The sequence below is a fragment of the Amblyomma maculatum genome, chromosome 9 (genome assembly GCF_055883805.1).
Source record: "Amblyomma maculatum isolate TAMU_Amacu chromosome 9, ASM5588380v1, whole genome shotgun sequence".
Classification (NCBI taxonomy): Eukaryota; Metazoa; Arthropoda; class Arachnida; order Ixodida; family Ixodidae; genus Amblyomma; species Amblyomma maculatum.
Window position 1 is genome coordinate 8,222,576 of NC_139352.1, and position 10,062 is coordinate 8,232,637.

The window sequence follows — 10,062 nt, forward strand, 5'->3', positions numbered from 1 at the left end:
TTCTGATAAGGAATATATCGATGGGAAGGTACGTGCGCTAAAAAGACAATCACGAGAGAAGATGAGACAGGGCGGGACGAGCGCAAACCAAGTGATGTTCATTCGAAAGGGAGACAGGCTTACGTAGTTTGCCAGTACAGGCTCAAAACGGTATAGCCTGTACTGGCAAACTATGAAAGCCTGCCTCCCTTTCGAATAAACATCAGTTGAACTTTACGCTCGTACCGTCCTGTCTCTTCTTTCGTGATCGTCTTTTTTACGCACATACCCTCCAAAAATCTTGAACCAACTCGCCCAACATATCCTGCTGAAGGAATATATCAACAGGGAAACGATTCTCAAAAGCTTTCCGCAAAGAGGGGAGAAAGGCAAAGAAACAGAATAATAGCAGGACAGTGAACCACACCCGCCAAGCAAAAAAAAAAAAATAAAAAAAACAAAAAAAAAACCGGCAAACTAAAGTAGGAAGTAATATGAAGGAAACGTGTTTGGAGAAACACCTGCAGCTTATGCTACTGCAGAGGGGAGATAGAGTGTACACGTGCTGTGAATAAACTGTACAGTTGACGCTATATGGGATTGTTTTCCCGGCTAGTTATGGGAATACATTTAAGGAATTCTAAGGCGACGATGATTGCTGCACATCGCGAGTTCAAGGTCCACCCGAGTACCATGCTCGGATTTAGACCGCTTTTGTCTGCATGCAATGTCACGTTGCAGCTATAAGAACACATATTATACAATTTAACACCAGACACCAACCAGGGGGATCGTTGGTCAAGACGTGTCAAAAGCCTTTGGTAACGTGAAGCATTCGGCAGAGTCTGAGAATCGCCATGCTTGGCCTCCCCGCACAACTGGACAGGATCCCGGGGCTGAACCACACGCTAAACGTACACGATTCGACTCTCTGGATGTGCAGGGCCAGTGACCGCTAAATTGAGCAGACACGCCAGCAAGCAATCGATGCTACAGAATGATATTTAGAATCGATCGGCCTCAGGTGCTCGGCCGAGGAATCAGAATCGCTGAATCTCGCGTCAGTGAGATCGTCCCATCATCAGCGTATAGAACAGGACGGACCGTATAAACAGGAAATATCACTGAGAGTCAACGGTAACTTTGTACTAACGGTGGCAAGCATTACATAGTGATCTGGTATTACGAATTGAGGCCAACGGAGGGAACTCGGAAACAGTTCAGAGACTAGCACCAGTCAAACTTGTAGCTTCTGAAGCGGATCGCAAATAAGCATGCAGGCATAAAAGAAGCTAACCTCCTTAGACTAGCCCAATCTTTCGTAATCAGCAGGGTATTGTACGCAGCGCTGTACTTACGGATTCACGAGGTTGAAAAAGACACACTTGACATTCGCATTAGTGAAAGGATCAAAACGGCATTAGATTTGCCATCCAATACATCGACAAAGAGTATTTTGAAATTTCAATACCGTCGAAGAGCTCATTGCGGTTGCAACGACGACTCAATACTAGAAGCTGTTGTGCAGTCGTTCTGATTTCAGCCTTCTGGAGAAACTGGGGCACGAGTCTCGAGCATGCTCCATATGTTCTGTTCCTAGACACTTTAGGAACAAATAAAAGGTACCTCCACTCCCCACAAACATGCATCCCATCTACCATGAGAGGTGGATGAAGGATAGGCCACCAGCGCTGCAAGACCGTTTTGAGGGCAGATACAGAATTAGAGATACAAATTTGCACATAGGTGGCGCACAATGCGCGTATTGTATAGGACACGTTTTGGTGACAACTAGAAAAAACGAGGTCTCGGTAGTGTGCTGCAGTGCTGCAACAGCCGCCACTCGACCGCAACATAGGCGGAAGAGGTGGCCATCGCTCTAACAAAATTACAGTGAGTGACTCAAGGTCAGCGATTAGAAACTGACGCCGGCCGCATTTCGGCAGCAGCAACACGAGAGTTGGCCAGTGGCCCACCACCGGCAGAGCAGGTCGCGCTCATTTGGACACCGGCGCACCAGGGGTTGAGGGGGAACGAGAAAGCGCACGTACCGGCCCGAGGATTAGCCACTTTCGAGGGTCCCAGTGACATCTCATACGCAACCCTGTCCCCCTTGCGTGATGAGGAGCCCCTACAGTTCGATGATGATCTTAATACATACCAAAAGATCCTAAATACTTACAGATTAGGCAGAGCAGTACTTTCAAAACGTGTAAGCAACTCACCAAAAGAGAAGAGGCTACGTGACGTAAGCTAACAAGCGGAATATTCCCAAATATCCAGCTTTACAAAAAGTGGTACCCGAAAATTTTCAGTCCCAGGAGTTTTAGATTTGGACAACCTGCAGCAGAACGCATGAGTCCTGAAAGGCACTACTTGTCAGACAAGACGAGAAAGGACAACGCAACTGATCATTAGGTAGCCATTAATTAATAATTAATTAGTAAGTGATCGTCAGACACTGATAATTTAAAATCATGCATTATTAATTAGTCCGTAACTATTCATAATTTAATGAATAATTAATGCCTAATTAATCACTCTATATTAATGCGATAGCACGAGATTTGTCGTGAAACTAGAAACCTCCCTTCCTCCATAAAGAATTTCCCTACTTGATTGAGATAGGTCAGGTGACCTTGTGGCGTCATCAACCTACCACCCGGTTGACACTCGTCGCCGAGGCGACCAGGTCATGCGAAATATATACGCTGAGGCTGATTGGTTGGGGAGGTGTGCGACGTCACGAGATCACGTGGCATGGCCGAGTTGGCTGGTGACAATGGTGGCGGTAGGTTCGATCCACCAGCTCCTATAAGTGCTTAAAACCAGTACAAAAAAAAAAGTGAGCACTGCACGCACTCGGGCCGGACCGAAATTTCAAAATTTGCTGTTTTACCGGGCCCGGGCCGGGCTTGGGCTTGAAGTGGCGGGCTCAGGCCGAGCTAGGGCTAGCTTGCACGGCTTCTTTCGGAAATGAAGGAATCCGAGCGCTAAAATGATTGAAGGGGTTTATGAATAAACCACTGCTGGTGCATTTGTTAGCGCCGAGTAAGAGAAAGTTCATTTGTAGACCGAGTTTAATCAGCAATACTCAGCGTTGTCCAAGTAACTTTGGGCGCGCCTGCCTGATGGCCTTCAACGACGTAAGCGAAAAAGTTAAAAAGAAAAAGCGCAAAACCCTGCAGCGTGCTCTAAAACAGTGCAGGTCTTGTGGGAGAGCTTCAACGCATGACACACGGATGGCTTACATTACCGCGCGCCTACTAAAGTACACAACACCGCTAGCTTGGGATTGTTCCATCAATTAGTGAGCACACTATGTCGGATCTAGCAGAAGGCGCTCTTGTATTTTCTTGGCTTTGTGTTGCCACTAACGGCTGGGCATTTGAAGCCTCCCAAGAGCCGCTGGAGAAGGACCTTTACTCGACTGCTTGGCTGCCAGTAGCGTGCTCAAGGACAATATTTGTCTGCCTTCGCCTCGATCACGCACCCCTCGACAGAAAACACCTCTACTCTGCGAGAAACGCCATTAAATAAGGGAGTGCCGCTTTAGGAATCTTCGAGTGTTCAAACACACGTATATATGCATAATAAACAGGCGCTTTGTTTTTCGTGTCCATAGAGGAGCGCGTGCTGCTATGATTTCTTAACAAGAACATATAGATTTTTTTATTTTTCTGCCCTTGTTCACGCAGGTCCCAGTGGCATATTTGCCGGGGACAGACTCTTTGTACATGATTAAGCAAAATAGGAGCTAATTGCTAATAAAGAGCCATATTTAAAATGCCTGTAATCCGTAGCTCCTAAATTTGCACTGAGCACAATAACTGCAAATAAAATGACATGCCAAAATTTTCTTGACCAAGCATTTGCTTCTACCGGTAGTTTAACAGCGCCCTTCTCTGCTGAGAAGAATATTTTGTCAGATTGATTTGTCAATATGTATCATTTAAGCTATAATATTTATTTTAACACTACTACTAATTCTATTCAGAACTAAGTAGGAGCACAGGGTACATAAAAATTACACACATAATAGTAAGCTAAATAATTACACATGAAATACAGTTATGACAAAAAAAAAAATGAATCCGTGAACAGTAAACTTACAAGCGCTCATTCAGGAATTCAAATAGCAGGGAGAATTGCTCACGGCTCTTCTTAGCACATGCAATATTATTGATAAGTTTATTACAATCTCGCTTCAGCCATAGTGGCCAGGGCACGTGGAATATGCATAAAGAAGGACAGGCTCCCTTGTGATTGCGACTACATCCGAATCTATCAACCAATGCGCCCATTTTGAGAGCCTTGATAGTACAGCCTCGCGCTCTTTCGATAAAAATAGGAATACTTCAGTGTTTTGATGATCTTTTTTTTCTTCTATGTGCTTTGATTTTTTTTTGCGTGTTATTTGGTATGGACTAAAACACTGTTGCATGTTTATCAGCACCAGATCATTTATGATGGAATCGAAAAGCGTGAAGTGTTTCTTTTTTCGCCTTAGCTGTACATTTTTAAAGAGTCCTCGTAGACTGACTGCCGGGCCTTGGCAGGGCAGAGTCCTGGAAACGGGGGCCTGATTCGGGCCCGCTCCATGTGTCAGTGTGGGTCAGAGCCGGGCCCGGGCTTGGAGCCATGGGACCGGGCTGGGTTCGGGTTTCAAACGATGGGCTGAAAATCAGGCCCATGCAGTGCTCTATATAAAAGTGACAACGATCACGTCGGACTATAAAGCAACGACTTAACAGCAGCAGCAATGCCATCGCAATTTTGTTATATCACTGATCATGCCATTTCACTAATTATAGGCCCCATTCGATATGGCGCTTTATTATTCACAGAGACTGGGGAGTGAAATTCATCCCAATTGCACTTCATTGGGATTATATTTGCGCTTTGTAACTGCTCTACTATTTCGCTGCCACTGGAACCAACCAGACAGAGGGTAGGACGGTAAGCACCGAATGGAATCAGACAAAGCGAACGGTGTCATTGCGGCTCATTACGTGCCTAATGCTTAACATGAACACGAAGGCGGTTATTATTGCTCCAATGCATTGTCCGGAAACGGGTGACCTCTCTCTGCGCACCGTTTTTTTTTCTCTGTACGCACGATTGTAAATTTATGTTCGCATTCAAAGTAGCGCATGACCAATAACATTTATAACCACAAAAATAGAACCTACGTGGCGCAATGTTATTAGTTGAAACTGAAGTGATATTCCGGTCCTCTTTTCTATATACAGCTTATCTTTTCAGCAAAGCGGCTTTATTAGGACGAGGCTCTCGAGTAGCGTGAATGAGCAAAATTGTGCTTCTTTTTTGACGACTTACCCATTGTACAATACATTCTGTATTCTTGGTGTCATCGATTTGACGAAAACGCCTTCACCGTCTGCTTCTCCTCCTTCAGGCACACCGTTTTAAACATCAAAGAGCATGTCGTTGTTTCTCACTATTTCAAACTCAAGAGAAATAACAATGTCTAACACGATGCTACAAACGTAAGTTTATAACTAAATTTATTGCACGATTGTACCTATCTGGCCCCTGAAGCAGTCTTTCGAAAGTAGCAAGCCATCCTACCCGTGGTTGTTGGCATAGGCGTGCACAGGGTTCTGCATTAGGGGTAGCCAAGTCTTACCGCTACGCCCCCCCCCCCCCCTCTTTCTCTTAATTCTTACCCCTCCAGGGCCCCTATACCCAAAACACAGCGTGAAGAACAGAAATGGCTATAAAACATTTCGTTTGATGTTATGGAATAGCAACCATATAAAATATTTTGCGCTTAAGATACAAAACAATTGCTTCGCCATGGATGCAAAATTGAAATTTACTCAATGACGCGCTACTCGCAACGGTTCCTTGATTGAATCCCCGCTTTTCCGGAGGAAAAGATGGCTTGGAACGCAGCAGCACACCTTGCTCGCCAGTGTAGTAAAAAAAAAAATAATAAAAAAAATTCTGCATGGCCATAACCCTGCACTTTTCAAAACGACGGCACAGGTCCGACAGAGTGAAGGCATGGGGACGAACTTGACGACCCCCCCCCCCTTCCCCTTGGAGGATTAGGAGGGCGTGCGCCAACCCCTTCGGCGCACGCCTATGGCTGCTGGTCTGTAAGCGTAAATAACCACGTCGATTTCCAACTAGGGCGAACTTTTTTTTAACTACAAAGTTTCTGAGAAAGCTGTATCTATAGCTTTCCTTTGTAGCCGTACGGCTGCACTTGGGTGGATGTCAATCACTAATTACTCTTTTACTACAAATCTACTCCACCTAAGGGGATTCCCCTAAATATTCGATCAAATCGAAATGCTGTTGCATAATAATGTGCCAGCGTACACCGTCAAGTGATCAACGCAAAAAGCTATGCCTGTAGTAGTAAATTGGCTATCACCGTCATATGTGTCTGAATAAAGCATAACTACTAAATATCTCCATGATAAATTCTATTCACACACTAACTTGAGCTAAAAATTACTACCTCATTTAAACATCTCGAAGTCTGAAACCGCGAAAAGGAATGACTCTACATACAGAGCATGAATCACGCGGCATAGTCGCTACAGTACACAATGCTTCAACTTCGAAACAACTGCCTCTCGTCCTTGTGCGTTCTTGTGAACGAGCTAATTCCACAACGACCCGCTGGCGTCGCAATCTTCCAAGAGGTGGAGGACTTCCGCGCGCCCTTTTCCCTGCACGAGGTGTCAGAGCGGCAAGGTCGGCCGATCTTCCTTTTCTGTGCCAGGAACGTAAGGGCGCTTGATAACGGCCAGCGCCAGCTGTTAGCGCCGAGCGCAGAAATGCCACTGCACTCGCCTCCGCTTTAATGACTCCCGCTGCCAGCCCAGCCCTTGACGCAAGGTCAGAGTAAAACGACAAAAAAAAAAAAAAAAAAAAAAAAAAAAAAAAAAAAAAAAAACACGGTCGAGAGGAGAGGCCATGCCCCGCTCTCTTCGCTACACAGTGTTCATCGCTTCCTGCCCGCCTGCAGCCACGGCGATGAACAATAAACGCTCCCTAAACAGCGAGCCCACGACGGTCGATATGCGAGTGCAGCGTCGGAGTGCGGCGTCATTAGAGGCGCTTCGCGGCGTTTTCCTTGGCGGCCAATTTCGCCCGCTCCATTCACACACAGCCAAAGCTACTGACTACCGCCAGGGGCGGCAGATTAGGAGGCTCAGGTCCGTCCCAACGGGAAAGCCGTTGGCGAATCTAGTCTGCTCCTTCTTTTTTATTTTTTTTTTCCTTCTCTTCGTTATTTTCTCTGCTGATGAGAACCGCAGGTGTGACAAGTAAGAAAACGGTTCGCGACCACACTCATCGCGTCTGCCATTCTGGGCACTCTAAACACGCTTATTACGTGCGCTCGACGCGCGCCCCCCTTGCGGACATTTCCGTCTCTCCTATTAGGAGATGCTGCAGTCGCGACGTCATCCCGAGAGCACCATCGTGCAGCCGGCTTCAGGCCTTACAGCTTTCTCTCGATTCACAAAATCTCCAACTCCATGCTTCACCCAGGTTGCGGACTACTTTAACAAATGCTGGACGGAAGGCACCCTCCCCCAGTCTTGATGTCGTGCCAAAGTTATATTTATTCCCAAACCAAATAAACCACTCACACTAGCAAACCTCCGACCCATCTCCCTCACTTCGTGTTTGGGAAAACTTTTCGAACGCGTCGTGCTGGCGAGACTCATGCTGGACGGAAGGCACCCTCCCCCAGTCTTGGTGTCATGCCAAAGTTATATTTATCCCCAAACCAAATAAACCACTCACACTAGCAAACCTCCGACCCATCTCCCTCACTTCGTGTTTGGGAAAACTTTTCGAACGCGTCGTGCTGGCGAGACTCACTCAGCACATGACGGCCAATGACCTCTACCCCCACAGCATGGTCGGCTTCCGCCCCCGTTTGTCCGCGCAGGATGCCATGCTGCAGCTTACCACCGACATTTTTGACCCGGCTATCCCGGGCCATACAAAGGCCGTCCTGACTTTGGATTTATCTAAAGCATTTGATCGAGTTGATCACACCGCGATCATGACAGCCCTCTCCTGTCTTGATGAGGGTGTGCGTACGCATACTTATATCGGAGCTTTCCTTAACAACCGCACGGCTGAGGTCCACTTTAGCCCACACACATCACCTCCTTACTCCCTTAAAGGGGTCGGTACTCGCCAGGGCTCCGTTCTCTCCCTTTTCCTGTTAAACGCGACAATGATCTCACTCACCCGCAAACTCACCACGATACCACACCTCCAGCACACCCTCTATGCCGACGACATAACGTTGTGGACCACCCATAGAAGGCACACTACAAAGCGCCGCCACATTAACACAAGAACACGCCCGAAGCATCGGACTCTCATGCTCCCCAGAGAAGTCCGAGCTCCTCATCCTCCGCCCCACCACCCGTAAACCTGCCAGCGCCCCCATAACCGTTGCTTTGGATGATCGCCCCATTACGGAGGTGGACACTCTCTGGGTCTTGGGGCTTCATATCGAAAGCAACGGTAGAAACAGCCTCACAATAAAGAAACTCAAGCGGATGACAGGTGCGATCTCGCACCTCATCCGCAGAGTTTCGGGCAACCAAAGGGGCATGAGGGAGCACGATCTATGTCGTCTCATTCATGCCTTTATCCTCAGCCGATTCTTATACACGCTCCCTTACCTCAGACTTAGAGGTAACGAGATCTCCACCTTGGACGCGATGCTTCGTGCCGCGTTCAAAACCGCCCTCCACCTACCCCTCAACACTTCAACAGAGAAATTACTTCAGCTGGGTATCCACAATACTGTTGGGGAGCTTGTGGAGGCCCACAGACAGACCCAGTATATCCAACTGACAGACTGGCACCGGACGTCACATCCTCAGAACTCTCGATGTTCACATCGCAGCTAACGACCTTACACTCCTCTCCATCCCACGCCCTTACCACTCCAACCTTCTTGTCAAACCCCTTCCCCGAAACTCCCATCCACAACACCACGAGCCCCGCCGTCGAGCCCGAGCAAAAGCGCTCCACAAATATTGCGGCTCCGAGACGGATGCCGTATGGGTGGACGCCGCATGCTTGGGCGATGAGGCGGCGGCAGCCGCGGTGAACAATACCCTTCAGTCCATTGCAACTCTCCCCCTCTCCTCTGTTACCTCCTCAGAAGTGGCCGAGGAGGCAGCGATCGCCCAGGAGGCAGACGGAAGCTAGATATATACTAACAGACTCAAAAACTGCACTACTAAATTTCGCACGTGGGCGAGTTCATGTTTCTGCTTTTTGCATACTGACCTCGCCCACTGCCAACCCGCCCCGCCACGTGGAGCTTATCTGGGTGCCTGCGCACTCGGGGAACCCTGGCAACGAGGCCGCCAACAGCTTAGCCCGAGGTCTAATACGCCGGGCACAGGCGGTCCCCACGTCGGAGTTATCCCGGGAGCGCATGCACACGTTTAAAGAGATGACTCAGGCCTACCGGGTCGAGACAGATCTACCCCCCACCTCACTCCTCCTTCAGCAATCACCACCAAACACTATGGCGCCGCCTCCAAAAGCGAACCCTCCCATCACCTTACATTAGGTCCCGTTACCACCCCACTCTCACCGACCCCTCCTGCACCCTCTGCAACCACCCCACTGCCACCCTCGCCCACATTCTATTCCAATGCCCGGCGGATCCTCCCCCGCGGGGTCTGGAGCACTTCCCCACCTGGGAGGAATGGGGAGACCCTGCTACGCTCTGAGGACCTGGTCCGGCAAAAGACCGCCACAGCACGATCTGCCGACGTCATGAACCGTAGGAACATGAACGTTTCAGTGTAGTGGGGCCCATGGGCCTGCGCGCCCCGACCTCCTCTGTTAAAATAAATGTTTTTACTACTACTAACCCGGGTACTTCAGGAACAGTAGTTGGGCGTCTTACCACTGCACCAGCCCGGCGGGGCTGCCGGACAACTTTCTGTGGCTCTGCAACATGGTGCAAGAATACTGCTCTACAGCGAAGGCTACGAGACTGGCCCTCGTGCCTTGAGTAGTAAGGTGTGCGGACAGGTCACAATAGGGGTGCGG